The sequence below is a fragment of the Pongo abelii genome, chromosome 2 (assembly GCF_028885655.2).
Source record: "Pongo abelii isolate AG06213 chromosome 2, NHGRI_mPonAbe1-v2.0_pri, whole genome shotgun sequence".
NCBI classification, from domain to species: Eukaryota; Metazoa; Chordata; class Mammalia; order Primates; family Hominidae; genus Pongo; species Pongo abelii.
The window spans coordinates 3,173,035-3,196,913 of NC_085928.1; positions in this window are offsets into that span (position 1 = coordinate 3,173,035).

Here is a 23,879-nt window from a genome sequence, read left to right on the forward strand (position 1 = left end):
TGTAGTAGTTGTTCGACACATAATTATAACATTGATTAATTTTCCTGGTCTACTTCTGTGGTTGGTGTAACCAACAGAGAATGTGCTCTATAACTAACAGAAAAGAGTGTCTCTCATTCAGGCAATAACGTGTAACACACTGAAGAATAATATTGCTTATCCCGTGAGCAATAAAAACACTTTCTTTTCCAGGTTATTATTACTTAATTACGTTTTTTGACTACTTTCCCCAAAAGAAGACACCTGGCACCAACTACAGCTCAATGCATCTTCCTGGATATATTTTTGGCCTCCTCAGAAAGATTAAAAATATGTTAACAAAGTTAAATTTTTGAGTACATTTATTTACTAATGTAAAGAGTATATAAGCAAGAAGAAATGAATTTTTTCTACCTTTAATTTTCAGGTATGCATAATTAGAGGCCACATATTTAAGAAAATCATGTAAACTTAAATATAGCATAGTCCAAAATGATTTCAGAGTAGGTAAATATCAAATGAATAAAAATGTTATTGGAGTTCCTGTAGTCTGGTTTTTTTTTTTTTTTTGAGATGGTGTCTAGCTCTGCCGCCCAGGCTGCAGTGCAGTGGCCCGATCTCAGCTCACTGCAACCTCTGCCTCCCGGGTTCAAGTGATTCTCCTGCCTCAGCCTCCTGAGTAGCTGGGATTACAGGCACGCACCACCACACCCAGCTAATTTTTGTATTTTTAGTAGAGATAGGGTTTCACCATGTTGGCCAGGCTGGACTCATCTCCTGACATCGTGATCTGCCTGCCTTGGCCTCCCAAAGTCCTGGGATTACAGGTGTGAGCCACTGTGCCAGGCCTAGTCTGATTTTATTTTTTAAGCCAATGTCTTAGTTTGCTCTTGCTGTAGGAAAATTGTTACATATTTTAATTCAGTATACAATTTAGTAATATTGCCTGGTGCAGTGGCTCATGCCTCTAATCCCAGCACTTTGGGAGGCCGAGGCGGGCATATCACCTGAGGTCAGGATTTCCAGACCAGCCTGGCCAACATGGTAAAACTCCGTTTCTACCAAAGATACAAAAATTAGCCAGACATGGTGGTGTGTGCCTGTAATCCCAGCTACTCGGGAGACTACGTTGAGAGAATCACTTGAACGAAGGATGCAGAGGTTGCAGTGAGCCAAGATCGCACCATTGCACTCCACCTGGGCAACAGAGGGAGACTTAGTCTCAAAATAATAATAATTATTATATTATTATTATTTAGTGATATTGATATGGTCTGGCTCTTTGTCCCAACTCAAATCTCATTTTGAATTATAATCCAAATTGTAATCCCCATGTGTTGGGGGAGGAACCTCATGGGAGGTGATTAGATTATGGAGGGAGTTCCTCCAGGCTGTCCTCATGACAGTGGGTGAGTTCTCATGAGACTTGATGGTTTCATAAGGGGCTTCCCCTGTTCACTTTGCATCTCTCCATCCTGCTGCCATGTGAAGAAGGACATGTTTGCTTCCCCTTACACCATGATTGTAAGTTTCCTGAGGCCTCCCCAGCCCTGTGGAACTGAAAGTCAATTAAACCTCTTTCCTTTATATATTTATTACCCAGTCTCAGGCAGTTCTTTATCTCAGAGTGAGAACTGACTAGTATAGATGTCAATATCATATAAATTTCCTTATCAAGCTAATCACCTTGATATTTAGAATGAAGACTATATTGCTAATTATTTTCAAAATTTTCAACAACAAACATTACTTAGTTAAAAATATATTGTGAACATATGTACATCATTATCTTTGCATTACAATGAGGCAATGAAATAGGTTGAATATGAAATCACATTTTAAAATCTAAAAAATAAGCACATAACCAATAATATAAATGTGATTTTTCTTATATAAATCTATTTTTAAATTTCTCTTGCAATTAAAATTTAATTCACGTATTTGTAAAAATGGGAATAAATGTGATTTTATATGCCTTAAACCCATCAAATGGAAAAAAAGAAGTAAAAAAGCATTATCTTAGAGCTTATTTCTATGAATTCAAGGACAATAATAATCTTAGTACATAAGTAGAAGCATAAACACTCTTAATTATTTCCTATAATAATAGACGTTAATTACATTGTGAAAGTCAGCAATGAATCTTAAGTAGAGTGACTCTGTGAATGTCCATTATGAAGACTAATTCTTAGTTTGAATCTAGCACTAAATTCTTTCAGTTTATCTATACAATGATGATACCGAATATGATGTTGAAAGTCCTCTCTGGTTCTTGATTTCTATGATTTTTATACTTACTCATTTGAAGAAAGCAACATATTATTTATCAGAAATATAAAACTTGTCCTGTGCTTTCTTTCCACCAATGGCTCATTATCTTGCCTTTCTAAAATCTATGATTACCTTTGTAAAATGCACATGCAGAAATTGGGTAATGTTTAACGGAAAGTAACAAAAAAATACCACTCTTAGCCAGCCACCAAAATGATTGATCTGTGATGTGCAGCTAGTATAAAGAAGCCACATATTATATATAGCCATTATATTTTGGATTGCTTACTGTGAGAGACTAGATCGGATAAGCAATTATTTGAGCCATAGGAAAATAACTATAAACTCCATATGGTTTATTTATAACCATTTGTCTGGAATTCATTCAGTTGAATCCTATGCAGACAAAGAGTGTCCTAAATAAATAATAATTTACGTGCCATATCTCTCAATCATGGATGCTGATAATGGTGTGGCCACTAAGAGAAAGTAAATATGTTTTTAATATAAAATTCACATCCTGCTTTTGTTTACCTGCCCATTATTTCTATTTAAGTGCTTTTACATATTAAGAATTGTAATGTACTCTTATAAATAATTAAGTGTTCATCAAGTTTTTCTATACTGATGTCTGTAATATAGAAGCATTTAATGTCAATTTTATAATATTAATTATGAACAAAGCTACCAGATTGGTTACTAAACATTTATATTGCAATTATCTTGCATGGATGGATATATTGTAATTAGGTAAACATTTACTGTCAGAAGTTAATTGTGTTTATCTGTGAAATACAGACCCAAAACCTTATTTGAATATGTGATAGCTTGAAAATGTTTAGTTACACTGGACAGATGCACTATTAAATGTCTGTGAGAGATATTCCTTGCCATATAATTATAACTGCATGTATCAGAAGTCTTAACTTTAAACTTTAGACAAATCAAGGCATGGTGAAGATACTACTAAGGTGAGTGTTATGTAAAAAAAAAAAAAAAAGCCAACAAAACAAAAACAATAAAAACTAAAATCCTCAGGATTAATAGAATTGAAACAAAGGGGTAGAGATGTTTGAGACAGGGATGAGTCACACTGAGTCCAGAAATATCTGTCAGTCACATCATCCTTCAGCCAATTTACTTTAAATTTGTACCTGAGACTTAAGAGAAAATGATTGAAAATATTTTTAAAAATATTTTAGGTAAATTGAATACCTATTTATTAACATTGGTTCCAAAAGTCTTGGCAGGATTAGTGGATAATTATGGCCAATATATGTGACCTTATCACAGAAAGACACACAGATTACTCACCCAGTGTGAAACATTAGCAACCCATCTGAGTTTCAAAAATATCATCAGTTTTGGAGGGCATAAATAGAAAATGTAATTTATTTGATTGACAAAGCCTTATGATATATGTTACTATTACTGTTTGTTTGGTATGAGGTCTTGCTCTAATACTCAGGCTGGAGTGCAGTGGGGCAATCATAGCTCGTTGCAACATGAAACTGCTGGAGTCAAGCTATCTTTCCACGTCAGCCTCCTGAATAGCTGAGAGTTTAGGTGCTCACCATCCTACCCAGCTATTTTTTTTTTCAATAGAGATGAAGTCTTGCTATGTTGCTCAGGCTGGCCTCCCAACTGGCTTCAAGCAATTCTCCCTCCTCAGCCTCACAGAATTGTTGTTTTTTCTTTTTTAGCAGGTGAAACAATAGGAGCTATCTTTTAAAAAGACTGAGTAAGAAGAGCTAGATCCACAAAGAAAGCATAGTTTATCTAACAGATCAAAATGTGAGTGAGGACCCCTCTAATCAACTTAAAATAAAGCTGGTTTACATGAGTGGGGAATGGGATTGGAGGTAACACCAGAGATACTATTCTGTGACTGTAGTAGGACTATTTTTAAGCCTAGGCTAATGTGAATTTGGGGGTGCTAATTTCTACTTAGTGTAGAAATAATTAGAAATTATTTGGAAAGTTGGATCCAGAAAAATGAGTAAAAGTTTTACAGAAATAGCTAAGAAATCACAAAAATGTTTGTGTACGTGAGTGTGTGTGTGTGTGTGTGTGAATTTAAAGATTTATGGATATTATTACATTCCTATTCATAGAAAATGTTCACATTTACCTTTTGCAAATTATTTTAGAAGGTTTCAGTCTATTTCACTAAACAAGAATGAAATAGGAAATTTTATTAAGTTTATATGTATATATTCAACCTCATTTTTGAAGTGCAATTATCTACAATTTCCTTGATGAGGTCATGAGAATGAAAATACATATTCACTCTCACTTAATACCATGAAGGATAGGCTTCTTTGTGGAATCCAGGTTATTCTTATGGAACAAGCTGAGAATTTCCGGATGAGTTGACAGAAATGCTAGATATCTTCTGTTTTTATCCTAGTCCACTAGTCCAATAAAACAAAAACAACAAAAAAGTGCACATATGTATCCTCAGTTTCGTAGAGTATAACTTAATCCTGAGATAAGATAAAGATGAATGTAATGTATGTGTAAGAGTTCTGACCAACCACTTGAAAATATTAGCAGATTTAATCAAAGAATTTCTCCTCTCCTTTTTATTTCAGTTTGCTTTATTTTTTCTAAAATTCTTCGGATAGAAACAAATACCCTTTAGGGTTTCCTGTAGAGAAAATTAAATGTAAGATTGAGTTATGCTCATTCTGGTATATTTGCTTATCTTAGTAGTAGGATTCAATCTTTCTTCTTGCTTCATTTCATTTCTCAATGATCTCACCCAAGAATTTTAGTTTATACTGAATATGAAATGTTTAAGGGAAACAGACCCCTGTTAGCTTATTGTACGTAGCTTACATTTTTGCTTTGCATGTAGGTCTTGTATATATCTTCTCCTTTATATATCTTATCTTTTTCAGAAAAATTTTTAAATAAAATAAAACATTAAAAACTGCCTACATGAAGAAGATTCATATTACCCAATGGAGATGTGAACAATTTTCAGGAATATATTATATTGTTCTTTGTTTGTTTTAAGAAACTAGTGTCTTATTGACAAAAAGAGTCAAACCCTGTAAAATATTTGAATAGATTTATTCTAAGCCAAATATGAGTTACCAATGGTCCATGACACAGCCCTCAGGAGGTCCTGAGAACATGTGCTCAAGGTGGTCGGGGTGCAGCTTGGCTTTACGTTTTAGAGAGGCATGAGACATCAATCAAAAATACATTTAAGAAATACATTGGTTTGGTCCAGAAAGGTGGGACAACTCAAAGTAGGGGCTTTCAGGCTATAGGTAAATTTAAACATTTTCTGGTTGACAATTGGTTGAGTTTGTCTAAGACCTGGGATAGAAAGGGAATGTTTAGGTTAAGATAAAGATTGTGGAGACCAAAGTTCTTTTGAAGTCTTATAGTGGTTGCCTTTGGAGACAGTAGACGACAAATGTTTCCTTTTCAGATCTTAGTTAATCTCCTTAGGATTGTGAGGGTCTGGAAGAAAAAGATCTAGCCATGTTAATATTCTTTACAGATGCAAATTTCCCCCACAAAACAAAACAAACAAACAAACAAACAGCCTTGCAGGGCTATTTCAAAATATGGCAAAAAAACATGTTTTGGGGTAAAATATTTTGACTTTATTCCTTGTCTCGTAATGTTATGCCAGAGTCAGGTTGGAAAGTAAGTCATGATATATAGGGTTAAATAAAATCCATCTGATGAGAATTTATGATTTGTAAGGCGTGACTCCTCAGATCACTTAGATAGGAATTTTGGCAAGATAAAAATTTCAGAGTTAGTCCTCAGTCTTATTTTCTGTAATTTTTCCAGGCAATTAATAATCTTCATTTTTTATCAGTTTTATACTCCAAAATGTTTAAAGAAGATATTATTTGAAATTATAAAAATACATTAAACTTTTTTTCAAAATGACGATTTAAGTCAGATAACAAGTATAATAACATGCTGACACTGCCTTTGCAAAAATTATAACTGAGAAAATTATTACAGTGGAAGAGATATGACTTAACCAACTCCATCTGACTTTTAACCTCCAAGCTGTCCTTGCTTATTCCTGGGCGTAGGCCCAACTAATGTTGGGAGGAACTTAGTTTATAGTTTAACTTTGAAGCAAAGATGATAACAGTCCTTTCTCAAAAGAACCCCCCTTCCTGCCTGGGGACTAGATGGCCTTTTGTAGGACTATCAAATTAGCCACAGGATTAGCAATTTTGGAGTTATGCAGCTGGAGGCAACAAAATTCTGACCTTCTCCAAATTGTTCCTGATAATAACATCACTATCGTAAGACCTAAGGTCAGTGCCTTAGGTACTTTCCAGACCCTGAACTTAATGGATCAGCTGGAACCAGCCAGGCCAATAAACTAGTTCATCTGGGCTTGTGGCCCTGACCCAGGAACTAACTCAGTGCAAGAGGACAGTTTTGACTCCCTATGATTTTATCTCCCACCCAACCAGTTAGCATTCCTGACTCACTGGTGCCTGCCCACCAAATTATCCTTGAAAACTCCAGTTCACGAATCTTCTGGGAGACTGATTTGAGCAATAATAAAACTCTGATCCCCATACAACTGGCTCTGCATGAATTACTCTTTCTTTATTGCAGTTCTCCCGGTCATGATAGGCTCTGTCTGGGCAGTGGGTAAGGAGAACCCATTGGATGACTGACAATACATAAAAAAGTTTGCAAACATTTGTGTAACCCAATTAAATAAGTTAGTCAGGTTTTATTAAGTAGATCAGAGAAAAGCTTTTATGTGAAAATGTTTAGAACATTTTTTATTGTGTTGGGGCTCAGAAAACAATACCTTAAAATATGCACTCTGACTTGCTGAACTAAAGAAGTAGGCTGGAGGTCTCTCTTCCCTCCCTCTCCTGCCTTTCAGTCCTCTGCCTCTCCCCAGGAAAGAAATGAGGCTGTTCTCTGAAGTTTACTTATTTACCTCAAAACCAGACACACCAAAGAAGAATACAATTGCCTTCAATCCCCTCCCTGAAATGTCGTTAACAAGAGAAGATTAAAACTCAGATCACAGAGGAAGAAACTGAAAATTAAACACAACACCCAAAACTCAAATGAACTCTGTTCTCTGGTCGCATTGAATTCCCCAAGAAAATTATTTATCAACTACCCTCTGAGGATTAGACTCATTTACTCCCCCTAAAAATTATTTATATTTCAAAATGGCCATCTCCTCTTCCCCTGTTAAGAAGAGTATACATACATCTCGACTGCATTAGCTTATTGGGTAATTGTCCTCCTGTGATTCCTCCATGCTTATGTACATTAAATACATTTGTATGCCTTTTTCTCCTTTTGAACTGCCTATTGTCAGTTCATTTTCAGGAAACCTTTACAGGGCAAAGAGAAAGCTTTCTTTTGATCTTTAGAATTGTTATACAGGCTTTTTTTTTTTAATGCTCTGCAGATAGATTTAGTTCTTCAAATTTCTGGAAGGACTTTACTAAAGCCAAGTTTACATAACTTTATGAAAAAATATATACCTGCAAATTAATATTACAGTAGGTCAACCAATAAATGAACAAGCCAGGGAGAGTAGAAATATCGAGTGATGCTGGGAATGTCAATACTACCTTTGATTTGGGGAGAAAACTAGAGATACAGGCAAACAATAGTCTTCTAATTTATATGTTCATATCGTAGAAAAAAAAATATTGTATCAGAATTGAAATGCAATTGATTCTAGCTAACTAAAACAATTTATGCCCAGTTTATTAATAAATATATATTTTAAGTTATTCACTTAAGAAATTAGACATTTTGTTACATAGACAAAAATTATTTGTAATTATTCTAGTTTCATATATATGAACTGAAAATTATAATTATATATATACATATATATATATGTTTTTCCCATAAGAACTGTTTCTTATCTTTAAAGGATTAAGAGGAAGAATGTTCCATATAACATAATATTGCTTTGGGTTCAAAATAGGAGCTTCTTGTATGTATATGTGTATGTGACTGTGTGTGCAGAAACAGTAAATATCACTGACAAGTACTATTTATTTTCTCAAGCTTAGATGTTAGATGTATTCTAAAACAATATTTTTTTCTGAATGGCAACAAGTTATCACATTATATTGTGGATTTGAATCTCAAGTATTTTGAAGAAAATAATTTTAGGTATAAATATTCAAATGTTTGTTTAACTTCATGTCCAATTTAACATTTCTTTTTGCCTTCGTGTGCATGATATCTGGCACCAGACTTACAGAATCTAGGTAAAGTCTTGATAGTATATAAAATTAAATAACAAGTTCCATATAAAAACTCATAAAACAATTCCAAACAACCTAGTGACTATTTTTTAGCCTTAAAATGTATCAGAAAAATAAGCTATTTGGATTGGGCATCTTCTGTATCTTTAAGTGGATTTATTGACTTTTTTAACCTGGGTGAAGGAAAAGATGCTGATAAATATCTTAGAGTTGTTCTACTGTTGAAATAACCAAGGACTTCAAATGTAAAATGAAATTAGTTTGAATAATATCTCTGGTTTATAAAAATTATTTTATTTCTGCCAATTTTTTGAAGAAAAATGCTACTTAGAGAATACTGAGGCTACTATATTGGAAATTTAATGTGTGGGCTGCCACTTGGAAAGGCCAGTACAAAGGCCACGTATCTTTTTGAGTAGGCTGTGCAGCCTACAAAATTGATCTGTTTAGATCCCAAATTTGAATAATCTTGCAGATGACTCAAGCTAACAAAATTCTCAAAAGTTTATGTATAAAATCAGAATACTAAATGATGTTTTGTTTTTTCCTCCAGTAAGAACTACAAAAGCCAAAGCAGCTTGTTTTTTTCTATCAACTGGCAAACATGATCTTTCTCACTGTGAGTGAACTCAATGGAATTTGAAGCTTTCTTGCTGATAAATTATAAACTATAGGCTGATTTATATGGTTTAGATCAGTGGTTCTCAAACCAGTACCTGAAGGGTTGAGAGCAAATCCAGTTCTCAGGCTCTGCTAATCTAGATGGATCAGAATGAATCAGCAACTGAATCAGAACTAAATGGTAATTCAGTGGTTACATTGCCAGAACCTGTTCTGTAACAAGCACTCTAAATTATTCTCATACATGCTAAAGTTTTAGAACCACAGTTTTAGATGGTTCAGACCTCCAGATCAGTATAGGTCTAAGAATTCATCTTCTTGAATGTGGAATAAATAATGAAGGGATAAATTATTACATATCCCTGGCCTCATATGTCTTTGATTAGCACTTTAGCTGTTTAAGTACTGGCAAGAGCAGCCTTTAGGTTTTGTTATTAATTAGCTGTGTTAATAGGTTCACTCTACTTGCACTGAAGATGAGTTACTATGATGTCTTTTTTACAGTTTTAGGTGATAGAATATCTCTGGTTATGTCCATTATGTGTTGATTTAGAGCTGTCTTCCCTATGTCCAATGGCTAATATGAGCATATTATCATGGACCTCTTTATTACAACTTTATTTTTGTTTGTCTCTCTGTTTCTGTCTCTATTTTTCTCCCTTTCTTATATTTTACAGTTTTGGGCTGTTAAGAAATAATCTGGAGATCTATAGTTAATGCACTTTATTGCATTAAAATATATTAATGGACAAGATATTCATGATGTTTAATCAAAAGAAGTTTGACTAGGCCAAAGCATACAAAGCCACTCTGTCACTATCACAGAGTCTTACAATATAGAACATAGAAGAACTTTAAAAACAAAATTTGAGTAACTACAACCAGCAGCCTTGACCAAAAATACATCATGAGTGTGACTTCTGGAAAAATGAACTTTTAATTCAAACTGGTATCTGTGAGAATGCTGTCAGTGGCATAAACGTAGGTCAGCCCTTTGTGACTAACACAAATAAATATCAAAGACAAAAGCAACTTCAAAAGGAGTTGTCAGTACTCCATTCCCAAGAGATTATAGACTTTTTGCTCTTCCTGTGTAGATATTTCCGTTGAGTTTCATCCTCACAGGGTAAACCATGCAATTTACCTCCTTTTTGTCCCATAAGTAACTAGATAAATTAACATTTAATATGCAATTATTCTATACAATCACATTTACAATTTAATCATTTAAAAGTTTGATGTATTTTTGTATATCATAATTTTAATCTTTGCATATGTGTTGCATCAACTGATTATGGCCAAAATGTTTAAAACTATTTTAAAGTGTTCTCCATTTCTCATAATATTAATAAAATCTATTCTTATCATAGATAAAATGTCTGCATTGTTTATGGAAGTTCAACATTCATCAAATGTGTTGTACTAATTCATTAAGTTTTTGATATGCAAATTTTAAAAGATATAGTTTGACTGTCTGATTTTATAACCTTGACAGCACTTGTTTTCACAATTCTTAATTTGGCATTGGTATTATATTAGAAGTTTAGAAAAAAAATAAGAATCTATAATTTGAAAATGTAACATTATCAAATAGGTTTTTGTCTAATAACAAAGACCAGTTACATTTTAACAGTAAGCAAAGTTATTTCTTTGAAACCATTTTTGTGGTAAAATTAAATTGGATCTGTTAATTTGTCTATAAGCAATGGTTCTGAAACACAACTCACTGTATAACTCACATATGAGGCTGCAGATTCAGGTCTGTGGCTATATTAAAAAAAGAAAAAAGGGAGAGAGAGACAGAAAGAAAAGAAAAGTCAATGCAGCATTTTAAAGAATGTCTAGGAAAATAAAGGGTTTATTCTTGCGGGATAATAGTGGGTTTCCCGTTTGAAGAAAAGTAGACTGTACTTTGAACCTATCCTTTGGGATCTTTGTTTGAAATGTTAATTAGAATAACTGGTTTAGCAAGGATTAGGACAAGACCTAAACACCACTGACAGCAGTATATCCTCCTCTGGGAATCTTTTCTGTTTTAGGGACTGCTGTGGTGTTTAAAGTGGATGGAGTAACAGCATCCTAGCCAGGAAAAATATTGCAAAATACAGACCATCTTGTTTCTAAATGTACTTAAAATTCAGGTGAAAAAGAAATATTTAATTTTTAAAATTATTTATATTTTGAAATGTAAAAATTTTAAATTTAGAATACATTAAGCTAATTGTTTATCTCCATATACATTGTGAAATGGTTACTAAAATCAAACTAATTAACATATCCACTCTCTGTGTGTGTGTATGTGTGTGGTGAGAACACAAGATCTACTCTCTTAGCAATTCCTGGTAAATTGAGTATCTTGTGATTTCTTTTATTTATTTACTTATTTTTATTTTTTGGACACAGGGTCTCACTTTTTCACCCAGACTGGAGTGCAGGGATTTGATTATGGCTCACTGCAGCTTCCACCTCCTGGACTCAAACTATCCTCCCACCTCAGCCTCCTGAGTAGCCAGGACAACAGGCACATGCCATCAAGCCCAGTTATTTTTGTATTTTTTGTATATCTGGGGTGTCTCCATGTTATCCAGGCTGGTCTCAAACTCCTGGGGTCAAGCAGTTCACCCGCCTTGGCCTCCCAAAGTGCTGGGATTACAGGCCTGAGGCACAGTGCCAAGCCATTGCAATCTCTTTACATAAGTAGTATCATTACTTTATAGGTATTTTTAAAATCTAAAATGTATCTATAGAAACAATATCATCTTAGTTATTGAGATTCAGATGTACTGTTAAATAAAGTTTTGCCTAAATCTGCCTTTTGTAAGGTTTGCCTAAAGGTTTCTCTACACATAGTGAACTGTGACCTAACTGGACAAGCAAACAGACTGTAACCTACTCTTGTAACAAGTAGCCAAGTCTCAGCCAGTCAGGCGAGCCATACTTCAACCACTCACAGGTGTCCAAATGTTCAAACAGTATTCAAAGAAGGCAAACACTGAGTGGTAAGAAATCAGGCTGTTTCTGTAACTCCCTTCTGTTTTCTGTATGTCACTTTCCATTTTCTGTTCATAAGTTTTGTCAATCCATGTGACAAGACAGAATCTCTTCGAACCTATTATGGTTGGGGAGGCTGCACAATTAGAGAATCATTCTTTGTTCAATTAAACTTCATTAAATTTAATTTTTCTAAGTTTTTTTTTCTAACAAACTCTAAAGGCAATTTCAAATATTTAATTTTACATTAATTATTTTAACAATTATTGAGAACTTAATATGGACCATATGTTAATAGTATACTCATGGACTCTAACCTCATGGGGTTGATACCAGTAAAGTTATAGACATAATCATAATATGGTGTGATACGTTCTTCAGTGGAAATAAAGAGAATGATGGTATGCATGTATATGGAGGTATTCCTAAAACTAGTTGGGAGGCATCAGAAAAGCTTTTTCTGAAAGACATGACATTGTGAGTAAAATATGAAATACGAAATCTGAGTAAGAATTAGGCAAAGAAGGAAAGAAGTGGCATGGAAAAAAGTCACTGTAAAAAGAAATCAGCTTTTTTGAGTCTATATCATAAGAGAGTGTATCATATTTTAGGAAGTACAAACAGTTGAATCTGGCTAAAATGTTGAGTTCAGGGATAGAGGAATAGGAAACATAATTTAAATCATAAGTATCTTGTTAAGGAACCCATACTTCATCTAAAAGCCAATGGGAAATCATTCACATATTTTCCATATCAGGGAACATCGTGTTGAAATTTGTGTTTCAGAAAATCAAATTCTGGTTCCACAGAGAAGATGAGAAATACTGAAGACAGACAGAGCTGTCAATAGACATTTGAAGTAAGCTGGTAGAGAGACAGCAGTGTGGAGAAATAGGTAGATATACTTGGGGACAGAAATAAATGGTCATACATGAGAGACATGTAGTTTAAATCAGTTTAAGTCAGGAGTTTAAATCAAGAAGTCTTGCTAACTCTATTATAGAGGCTTAAAAGATAATAATCAAGAAAATTTGGGAAATACGATGGACTTATATAGTGTCAAATATGTCTGAAAATATGAATATATTTGCATATATATGAAATACATATTTTATATTACATATATAATATACATAAACGTATAAATGGTGTTTCACAAACCTTTCTTCCTTAGCTGAAATAACAGGCCACCAATAAAAACATGCAATACCTTACTAGTCCTTTGTTTGTTCGTTTATTTTAGGTTTATTGAAGTATTATTTACCAACAGCAATATTTACTCTTTTAAGTTATATAATTCAATGAGTTTTGACAACTACAAGGATAAATTATGGAACAATTTCATACCTGCGAAAGTTCCTCCACTTCCCTTTGTAGTTAACATCTCACCCTACCTTCGCCCAATTGTAGAAACTGATCTGATTTCACTTCCTTTAGTTTAACCTTCTCCACACTGTTACATAAATGGAATTATACAGAACGTAGGTGTTGTCTTTTTAATTTTAACTTAGTATACAGCTTTTGAGAGCCATCCATGTGGCTACATATGCACATGTGTCCCTTTTTATTACTGTCTCTTTTTATTATATGTTCAATTATATAGATAAACAAATGCTTTATTATCTTAAAATCATTTTATTTTATATTTTCATTATCTCTTTATTTCTGTATTTCACATTTTGGATTGTATCCTATATGTAAACAATAGATATAAGAAAAGACTTGAGGTTTATTTGTAATGCCAAGATGTCTTGTCAAGTGGAATATCATAATAGTCTAGAAATGCTGAGGGGAAAAAAAATCTAAATTTGGATAAAATAACCATATATGACTTTGAAAAAGTGTTAATTCAAAGTAGTTCAAGTTTTTTACAATGTACCTTTGTTTACTTTTCCCATTTTGAGGGGAAGAAGATCTCCCATGTTACTAGAAGCCATGTTAGAGTTTGTCCCATTAAGTTATCGAAGGAATACTTTTCATCCAGGAACCTCAACTACCAAAGGGGAATTAGAGTGTTAAAGAAAGTAGATTGGATGGGGTGTAGAAGAAAGAAAGAATTGAGCATTACAGCTGATTTTATGAAGTGGGCTTTTAAGTGTGCTATTCCGCAAAATAGGAAAATAGAAAGAAGGATATTTTAGATAGAGATGATTAATACTGTTATGAAAATGCTGTTTTAAGTGGCTACTGAAGATTTATTGGAGTTAGGCAGTAAATAGTAATACATAAGAGCCTGGAAGTCAGAAAAAAACTTAGATTTTACTTAAATGTCAACTTGGGATAATAATTGAAATACTATTAAATAATTTAACTACATGTAAAGATATTGACAATGAACAAATATTACCAAATAAAATATTAGCAAACCGAATACAGTCCTATCTTAAGAAAGAGATAGCTTTAGGAAAGTGTATAGAAAAGGCAGTAAAAGACACCAGAATTGATCAGTGAGGTTTGTCATCTTCTGGAGTAGGGCTTAGGTGGAGTGAATGAATGAATAAATGAATGGATATTCTGTACAAGCTGATGGCGTCCAACTGGCCTACCTGGTTGACAAGCACGACTTGATTATTGACTAAGGGTACTTCCGACGTTCTCACACTGAAAGGTCCTTGGAATTCTTTAAGCCAATATTCCTTTAAATTCTTGGGGATCTGAGACACAGACTAAGCCCATCTGTGTGCAAAGATGGAGCTATGAGGAGTTTGGGTCATTTAAACGTCTCTTAGGCTTTCTATGCTTGCCTGCATTCACTTTATTTTACTGCTCTGTATTGATTCCCTTCATATGAAAACCTTTCATTAGTATACACTGTGCAGTGTGGTAAATCCTTTCAAATATTTAAACTGGGGAAAAAAACACATCTGACTTATTATTTTTACTCATAAATATGGAAAAGAAAGCACTTGCTAGGTCAGTAACTGCATGGCAAATGCAAAGAGCTGTGATGACTTTCCCCAGGATTGGTAATAAATCCAGGAATGCAGTTATGATTGGCTGATGATCAGCTTCAACACCTGACTGAGTTTGTAATTATATATGATATTTCGCTATAGACAATCTGGCTTTTGTACTAGCCAATCAGAGGTAAATATATGTTGTACTAATCACAACCTTTACAAATTTCAAGTGCTTGGTCAGCACTCATCTCTAATAGTCTAAGGAATGTATTACCTACTGATTTTGCTTCCTATCTTTGTAGGGCGAGAGGACAGTTGCAGGGGATTTAAACTTGGGTCTTCTTACAATATTCTCTCTCAATTCATGGGTCAGGGAATCAACACAGTTCTTTTCTCGGTGATTAATTATATTAATTCCCAAGTGGAACTGGGAGAGTAAATATCAAGTTTCCATAGCCTCAGTCAACTCACTGTGAGACAACTAGGAAAAAATTTAATTTCTGACCTCCCAAGCCTTTATCCAAAGTACCACAATGTTATTTTAGGTCTCCAGGAATTAAGGTCTTTTTAAAGACAATATTTAACAATCAGCGTTACATTTGTATACTACCCTTTCCCTTAGTACATTATGACCCTGCGAAATAGACATAGGGATTTCTTGGAGGCTAGAAAAGAGTCACTTACTCCTTCAGCCCATTGCAGGGCACTTCAACAAAATGAACCAGAAAGGAGGCTCTGGCACTGTGAACTTCATGAAACTACTTGAGGGTAAATTGCCAATATCATGAATTCTTCAGCCACAAAGAGTTTATATTTTGTGAGTGCAAGAACATACTCTTAGGCAACCAATGTAAATTTTTCAAATTCAAAATATTTACTGTTAATGCAATGCTATGAATGAATGGGCAATTCCTAGTAAAATTTTACTGATGTTCCAACAGAGCCACATACAGCTTTAAAAAAATCCTGGATCTAACCCAGGAAAACATATCACATTCATTTGTCACATGACTTTAATTTTCTTTAAAGAATTTTTCAGCTTCTTTTTTTTCTTAACATTGTGATCTTTAGAGTAGAGGCCATTTGCACCATATTGGAATATGGAACATTGTAAAACCTTCCATAATTTGTGTGTGCCTGATTGCTTTATCATGAACAATCACGCTGTGGTCAGGAACGGAGTGGCTGAATCCATTTATTCCCAGTCTTTTAAGCATTCAGTCTTTAGACTTTATTCCCTGTAGAAAAGCACAGAGATACTTACATAGCAACATCAATGCGTGGAGGCAGTCACTGAGTCCAGGTGTCAATTAACCCATCTAAGAGACCCTGCAAACCAGTCCCAGATGATTGAGCCAACATATTAAATTCTTACTCTCAGTCAGGTGCACCATGTCAATAGATTCAACATAATCAAGACTTCTATTGTGTCTTCAAATTTAAAATCCATGCTTACCTATATATGCTTCCCAGACTTCTGCCAATAGAGATTGTTACACTTTCTGCCAATAGATCTTGTAACACTTTCAGTGCATAGCCTGTCTCTTCCGGGAATTGCCTTTGTGCTTCATTGTATGGGAATTGTTGGGCACTGATTTTCATTATATGCCTGGAGTCAAAGAGAGATAGCAGAGGTTATCCCTGGAGAGAATCGACACCAATTTGTAAAGAATGCTGGAGGTTCAGTTGTTGAAAAACTTTAATGCAGGGGAATCATACATTCTTTAGAAAGGTGAATACTAATATTTCTCATTCCAGTGACATACCACCAGTTTCTTCCTTGCCTTGTCTTGTGTCGTAATTGTTTCTCCCTTTTATTTGGCTTCTAATCTTAGATTTATCTGAATGTTAGAATTCTACCAATATTAGATTCAAGTTATTTGAATTCATATAGCATGATATGAATTGATTCCTAAAAAGAAAATCCAATCACTAAATGTTATAAATTGCATCTGAAATTTTGGATTTACTGCATTTGGGAAGAATTTATAATTACCCATCTTATTATCAATAATTCAATGATTTGAAAAGGTTAAAAGAAAATCATATTTCTTTATACTATCTAAAATGATTTTTAGAATAACCTAATCAGTGGACATTCCTCCTTAAAATGCCAAACTGAGGAATTTATCAATATGTACAATTGCAGTCATTGTCCAATCTATTTCATATTGTATCATATGGTATTACAAAATCTACTGCTGTTTTTTTTAAAGGTAATCTTCAGGTCTTTCATATTATCAGAATGTTGAAGAACAATGACAATAATTATAGCCACATCCATGCAGCTCCAAAAGCAATGTCAATAATAATTGCTACATCCATGCAGCTCCAAAAGATAAAATCAGACTAAATTTTGTTTCTTGACACAGTGTTTGTTTGCCTTAGCAGAAAGAAACCATGGTTGTAGGTGTTAAATTTAGTAACTTCTATAGTCAGCCTGCTGATGCTGGTATCTATATTAGCTATTTTCTATGTAAAAAGTTAATCCTTAGTAGTACGATCTTTTTCTGCTTATGTAAAAGAATTAAAAGGATGAGAACAATGTGAAAATCAAAAAGACACAAACAATTGAACAAAAAGATTTATATACGTCTAATTAGTTGGATTTAAAAATCCACTGAATCTTAGAATAAAATAATGTGTATTGATATTTTGCAAAGGATTATCTAAAGGTGAATAATTTCTAAATAACATTGGAAAGTTGTTTTTCACTCTGATAAAGTTATAATTTAATAAGAAATATAATTACAAGTGTCTTGTAAAACATAATTACTTGATGTGATTATTCAGTACATTATACAATAGTAATATGGATAACTAATAAGTAACTAAAAGCCTGGAATTTATTTTTTTCTATAGAAAAATTAACATTACAATTTAGAATTCATGAATTTGAGATATCTTCATTGTTGCAACAGGTAAGAGACTTTTAATACATATATTTAATATCTACATTTATAATATTTTCTGTATCATTATGTTTTACAAATATATTAGAAAATATGTACTATATTTTATAGAAAATAAGTAATTTATTTTTTTTTCCTTGGGAATGCAATGGTGTGGTACCTGTATACGTAATGCATAGTATACATTTATAAAACCATTCAGTCATTTAATATTAAGAATAAAGTTTTCAAAAGTGAAAAGAAAATCATCAAAATAAAAAGTGGTGGTAAAACAAAAAATGAAGGTGGCTGCCTATTTTTATGAATAATGTTATAATATATTATAAAATGATATTGTACTTTGAAGAACATAAATGCATATTTGCTTATAGTTTTTCTTTTAAAAAACGTATGAACTTTTATTTCAGATTCAGGGGGTACACGTCTAGGTTTGTGACATGGGTATATCGCCTAATAAAAAGGTTTGGGTTGTGATTGATGTCATCACTGAGGAAGTGAGCATAGTATCTAATAGGAAGATTTTCAGCCCTTGCCCCATCTCCCTTTTCCATTCCCACCACCTGTAGTCCCCAGTGACCCCATCTTTTGGTCAGTGTGCCACCATTGTTTAGCTCCCATTTATAAGTGAGAACATACGGTATTTGGTTTTCTGTTTTTGCATTAATTCACTTAGGGAAATGGCTTCCAGCTTCATTCATGTTGCTGCAAAAAACATGATTTAATTCTTTTTCCTGGCTGCATAGTATTTTACAGTATACATGTACAACATTTTCTTTATCCAGTCCATCAATGATGGACACCTAACTTGATTCCACGTCTTAGCTATTGTGAATAATGCTGCAATGAACATAGGAGTGCATGTGCCTTTCTGGTAGAATAATTTATTTTCCTTTGGGTATATACCCAGTAATGGGAATGCTAGGTCAAATGGTAGTTCTGTTTCGAGTTCCTTGAGTAATCTCCAAACTGCCTGCTACAGTTATTGAACTTACTTACATTCCTATCAACAGTGTATAAGTGTTCCCTGTTCTCCGTAGCCTTGCCAACATCTGTTATTTTTTGACTTTTTAATAATAGCCATTCTGACTGGTGTGAGATGGCATCTCATTGCAACTTTGATTTGCATTTCTTTGATAATTAATGATGCTGAGCATCTTTCCATATGTTTGTTGGCTGCTTATACAGCTTTTGATAAGTGTCTGTTCAAGTCCTTTACCTACTTTTTAATGTAATTGGTTTTTGGTGGGCTTTTTGAATTGTTTAAATTCCTTATAGATTCTGGATAATAGACTTTTACTGGATGCATAGAATGCAAATATTTTCAACCATTCTGTAGGTTTTCTGTTTACTCCATTGATAATTTATTTTGCTGTGCAGAAGCTCTTTAGTTCAATTAAGTCCCAATTGTAATTTTTTTGGTTGCAATTTCTTTGGAGTGCTTAGTACATAAATTTTTCACGAAGGCCAGCATCAAGAATGGTATTTCCTAGGTTTTCTTCTAGGTTTTTTATAGTTTAAGGTCTTACATTTAAGCCTTTAATCCATTTGAGTTAATTTTTGTATATAGTGAGTAGCAGTGGTCTAGTCTTACTCTTCTGCTTATGGTATCCAGTCATCCCAGCACCATTTATTTAATAGGCTATCCTTTCCCCACTGCTTATTTTTGTTGACTTGTGGGAGATCAGAAGGTTGTCGGTGTGTGGCATTATGTCTGGGCTCTCCATTCTGTTCCATTAGGCTATGTGTCTGTTTTTATATCAGTAACATCCTGTTTTGGTTACTATAGCTTTGCAGTATAATTTGAGGTTGAGTAATGTGATGCCTCTGGCTTTGTCTGTTTGCTTAGGAATGCTTGGGTGAGTCTGATTCTTTTTTAGTTTCATATGAATTTTAGAATAGACATTTCTAATTCTATGAAAAATGACATTTGTATTTTGATAGGAATAGTGCTGAATCTGTAGACTGATTTGGGTAGTATGGACATTTTAGTAATATTGATTCTTCCAGTTTATGAGCATGGAATGCTTTTTCAGTTGTTTGTGTCATCCATGATTTCTTTCAGGAGTGTTTTGCAGTTCATCTTGCAGAGATCTTTCACCTTCTTGGTTACATGTATTCCTAGGTATTTTATATTTTTGTGACTATTGTAAATGAGATTACATTTATTATTTGGCTCACAGCTTGAATGTTATTGGTGTATAGAAATGCTACTGATTTTTGCACGTTGATTTTGTATCCCGAAGCATTACTAAAGCTGTTTATCAGTTCCAGGAGGCTTTTGCTGATGTCTTTAGGGTTTTCTAGGTACAGAATCATACTGTCAGTGAAGAAAGATCATCCTACTTCTTTTTCTATTCTAATGCCTCTTAAATCTATCTCATGCATGATTGCCCTGGCTAGGAGTTCCAGTACTTTGTTAAATAGGAGTGGTGAAAGTGAGCATTCCTGTGTTGTTCCAGTTCTCAGGGGTAATGTTTCCAACTTTTGCCGTTCAGTATGATATTGCCTGTGGGTTGTTATACACGGCTTTTATTATTTTGAGGTATGTCCCTTTGATGCCTAGTTTGTTGAGGGGATTTTATCATGAAGGTATGTTGTATTTTTTCAAAAGCTTCTTCTGCATCTATTGAGATAACCATAAGATTTTTGTTTCTAATGCTGTTCATGTAGTGAATTAAATTTATTGATTGGTATACGTTGAACCGACCCTCCCAGGAATAAAATCTACCTGATCATGTTGAATTATTTTTTTTTCTGTGCTTCTGGAATCAGTTTATTAGTATTTTGATGAGGATTTTTGCATCTTTGTTCATCAGGGATATTAGACTGTAGTTTTCTTTTTTGTCGCTTTTTTGGTGAGATTTTGGCATCAGAATGATGTCAGCTTCATAAAATGAGTTAGGGAAGAATCTCTCCACCTTTATTTTTTTGGAATAGATTCAGTAGGATAAGGATTAGCTCTTCTTTGTATGTCAGGTAAAATTCAGCATGGAATTCATCTGATAAGATGCTTTTCTTTGTTGGTAGGCTTTTTAAAAATTATTGATTCAATCTTGGAACTTGATATTGGTCTATACAGGGTTTTAAATTCTTCCTGCTTCAATCTGGTCGGGGTTGTAGTTGTCCAGGAATTAATTCATTTTCTCTAGATTTTCTAGTTTGTGTGCATAGAGGCTTTCGTAATAGCCTCTGTGGAACTGTTTATATTTGTAAAATTGTTCATAATGTCATCTTTTTCATTTCTGATTGTTCTTATTTGGATCTTCTCTTTTTTTCTTTGTTAATATAGCTAGTAGTCTATCAATCTTCTTTATCCTTTCAAATTACCAACTTCTGGTTTCATTGATTTTTTGTATTGATTGTGGTGTCTCAATGTTGCTCAATTCTGCTCTGATTTTAGTTATTTCTTTTCTTCCGCTAGCTCTAGGGTTAGTTTTTTCTTGTTTTTCTAGTTCCTTTAAGTGTGATGTTAAACTGCTCATTTGAGATCTTACTAGTATCTTGACATAGGTGTTTGGCACTACAAACTTTCCTCTCAACCCTGCTTTTCTGCATCCCAGGGATTTTCGTATGCCATGTCTCTGTTTTCACTTATTTTATTTTATTTTATTTTATTTTATTTTATTTTATTTTTGAGATGGAGTTTCACTCTTGTTGCCCAGGCTGGAGTGCAATGGCACGATCTTGGCTCACCGCAACGCCCGCCTCCCAGGTTCAAGCGATTCTCCAGCCTCAGCCTCCCTAGTAGCTGGGATTACAGGCATGTGCCACCATGCCCAGCTAATTTTGTATTTTTAGTAGAGACAGGGTTTCTCCATGTTGGTCAGGCTGGTCTCCAACTCCCGATCTCAGGTGATCTGCCTGCTTCAGCCTCCCAAAATGCTGGGATTACAGGCATGAGCCACTGCGCCTGGCTTGTTTTCACTTATTTTAAATATTTGTTTAATCTCTGACTTAATCTTGTTGTTTACAAAAAATTCTCTCAGGAGAAATTTGCTTAATTTCTAGGTAATTGTGTGCTTTTGAGAGATCTTCATGACATCAATTTCAATTTTTATTACACTATGGTACAAGAGTATGGTTGGCATGATTACTTTTTTTGAATTTATTGAGCCTTACTTTATGTCTGAGCACGCAGATTATTAGACATAAACCACATACTTAAATGAGATAAATGTATATTCTGTAGTCAATAGTTGTGGTATTCTGCAGATGTCTATATGGTTCAATTGGTCAAATGTTGGATTTAAGTTAAGAAGTTCTTTGTTAGTTTTCTGCCTCAATGATCTGTCTAATGTTGTCAGTAGGGTGTTGAAGTCCCCTACTCTTATTGTCTGGCTGTTTAAGTCTTTTCCTAGGCCTAGAAGTACTTATTTTCTGAATTTGGGTGCTCTAATGTTGGTTTTGTATATATTTAGGATAGTTTGTCTTCTTTTTGCATCAAACCATTGATTATTATGTATTCTTTTTCTTTTTTTATTAGTGTGTTTTGTTTAATGTTTGTTTTATCTGACATAAGAACAAAGAGCTTTTCTCTTTTTTGTTTTCCATTTGTGTGATAGGTCTTTCTCCAACCCTTTACTTTTATCCTATGGATGTTGCTGCATGTGAAATGGGTCTCTTGTAGGCAAACAGGTCTCTTAAAGAACAGAATAGTCTTGTTTTTTATTCGACTTGCAACTCTGCCTTTTAAGTGAAGCATTTAGCCCATTTACATTAAAGGTTAATATTGATATGAGGAGTTATGATCCTGTCAAAGCTTGTTGCTTTGTAGTCTCAATTGTCTAGTTGCTTTATAGGGTCTGTGGGCTGTGTACTTAATTGTGTTTTTGTAGTGGCTAGTACCGTTTTTTTTTTTGTTTGTTTGTTTCCACATTTAGAACTCCCTTTAGGATCTCTTGTAAGGCTTATCTAATGGTAAGAAATTCTGTTAGTGATTGCTCATCTGAAAAATATTTTCTTTCTTCTTTGCTCATAATACTTTGTTTGGCAGGATGTGGTTAGTGGTTTTTTCTTCTTCTTCTTCTTTTTTTTTTTAATATTGTAAATAGACCCCTATCTCTCCTGGATTGAAAAGTTTCTGCTAAGAAATCTGCTTTTAGCTTGATGGGTTCCCTTTGTATGTGATCTGACTTTTTCTTCTGTAGCTTCCGTTAAGATAATTTTCTTTAGCATTGACCTTAGACAATCTTAGGACTATGTGCTTGGTGATATGTGTTTTGTATAGTATCTCACAGGTGTTCTCTTTATTTCTTCTATCTGGTTGTCTGCCTCCCTAGGAAGATTAGAGAATTTTCTTGAATTTTTCCCCCAAATATATTTCCAGATTGTTTAATTTTTCTCCTTCTCTCTCAGAAATGCCAATAATTTGTAGGTGTGGTGGCTTTACACAATTTTGTATTCCTAAAGGCTTTGCCTTTTTTAAAAAATAATTTTTTTCTTGGGGTCTGTCTGACTGCAAGTTGAAAAGACTGATCTTCAAGTTATGAAATTCTTCTGCTTGGTTTAGTCTATTGATAACACTTTTAATTGTATTTTGAAATTTCTTAAGTACTTTTTTTATTTCAGCAGCTCTGACTGATTGCTTTTTAAAATGTTAACCTGTTCTTTATTTCCTGGATTGGTTTAGAAATATATTTATGTCAATTTTCAACCTTCTCATGGATCTTACTAAACTTTCTTGCAATCCATGCTTTGGATTGTTTATTTGTCCTTTCTGGGTTTCCATTTTGGTTAGGGACCATTGCTGGAAAGCTAGTGTGATCCATTTGTAATGTCACAACATTCAGATTTTTCATGGTGTCAGAATTCTTGTGCTGGTTTCTTTTCATCTGGAGAGGTTGGCACTTCTAATTTTTATAATCATTTTTGTGCAGATAGATTTTTTTTCTTTGCCGGTATAAATCCTTTTTCCTTTCTTCGCCCTGCCAGCAAGGGGTGTAACTATAGAGTAT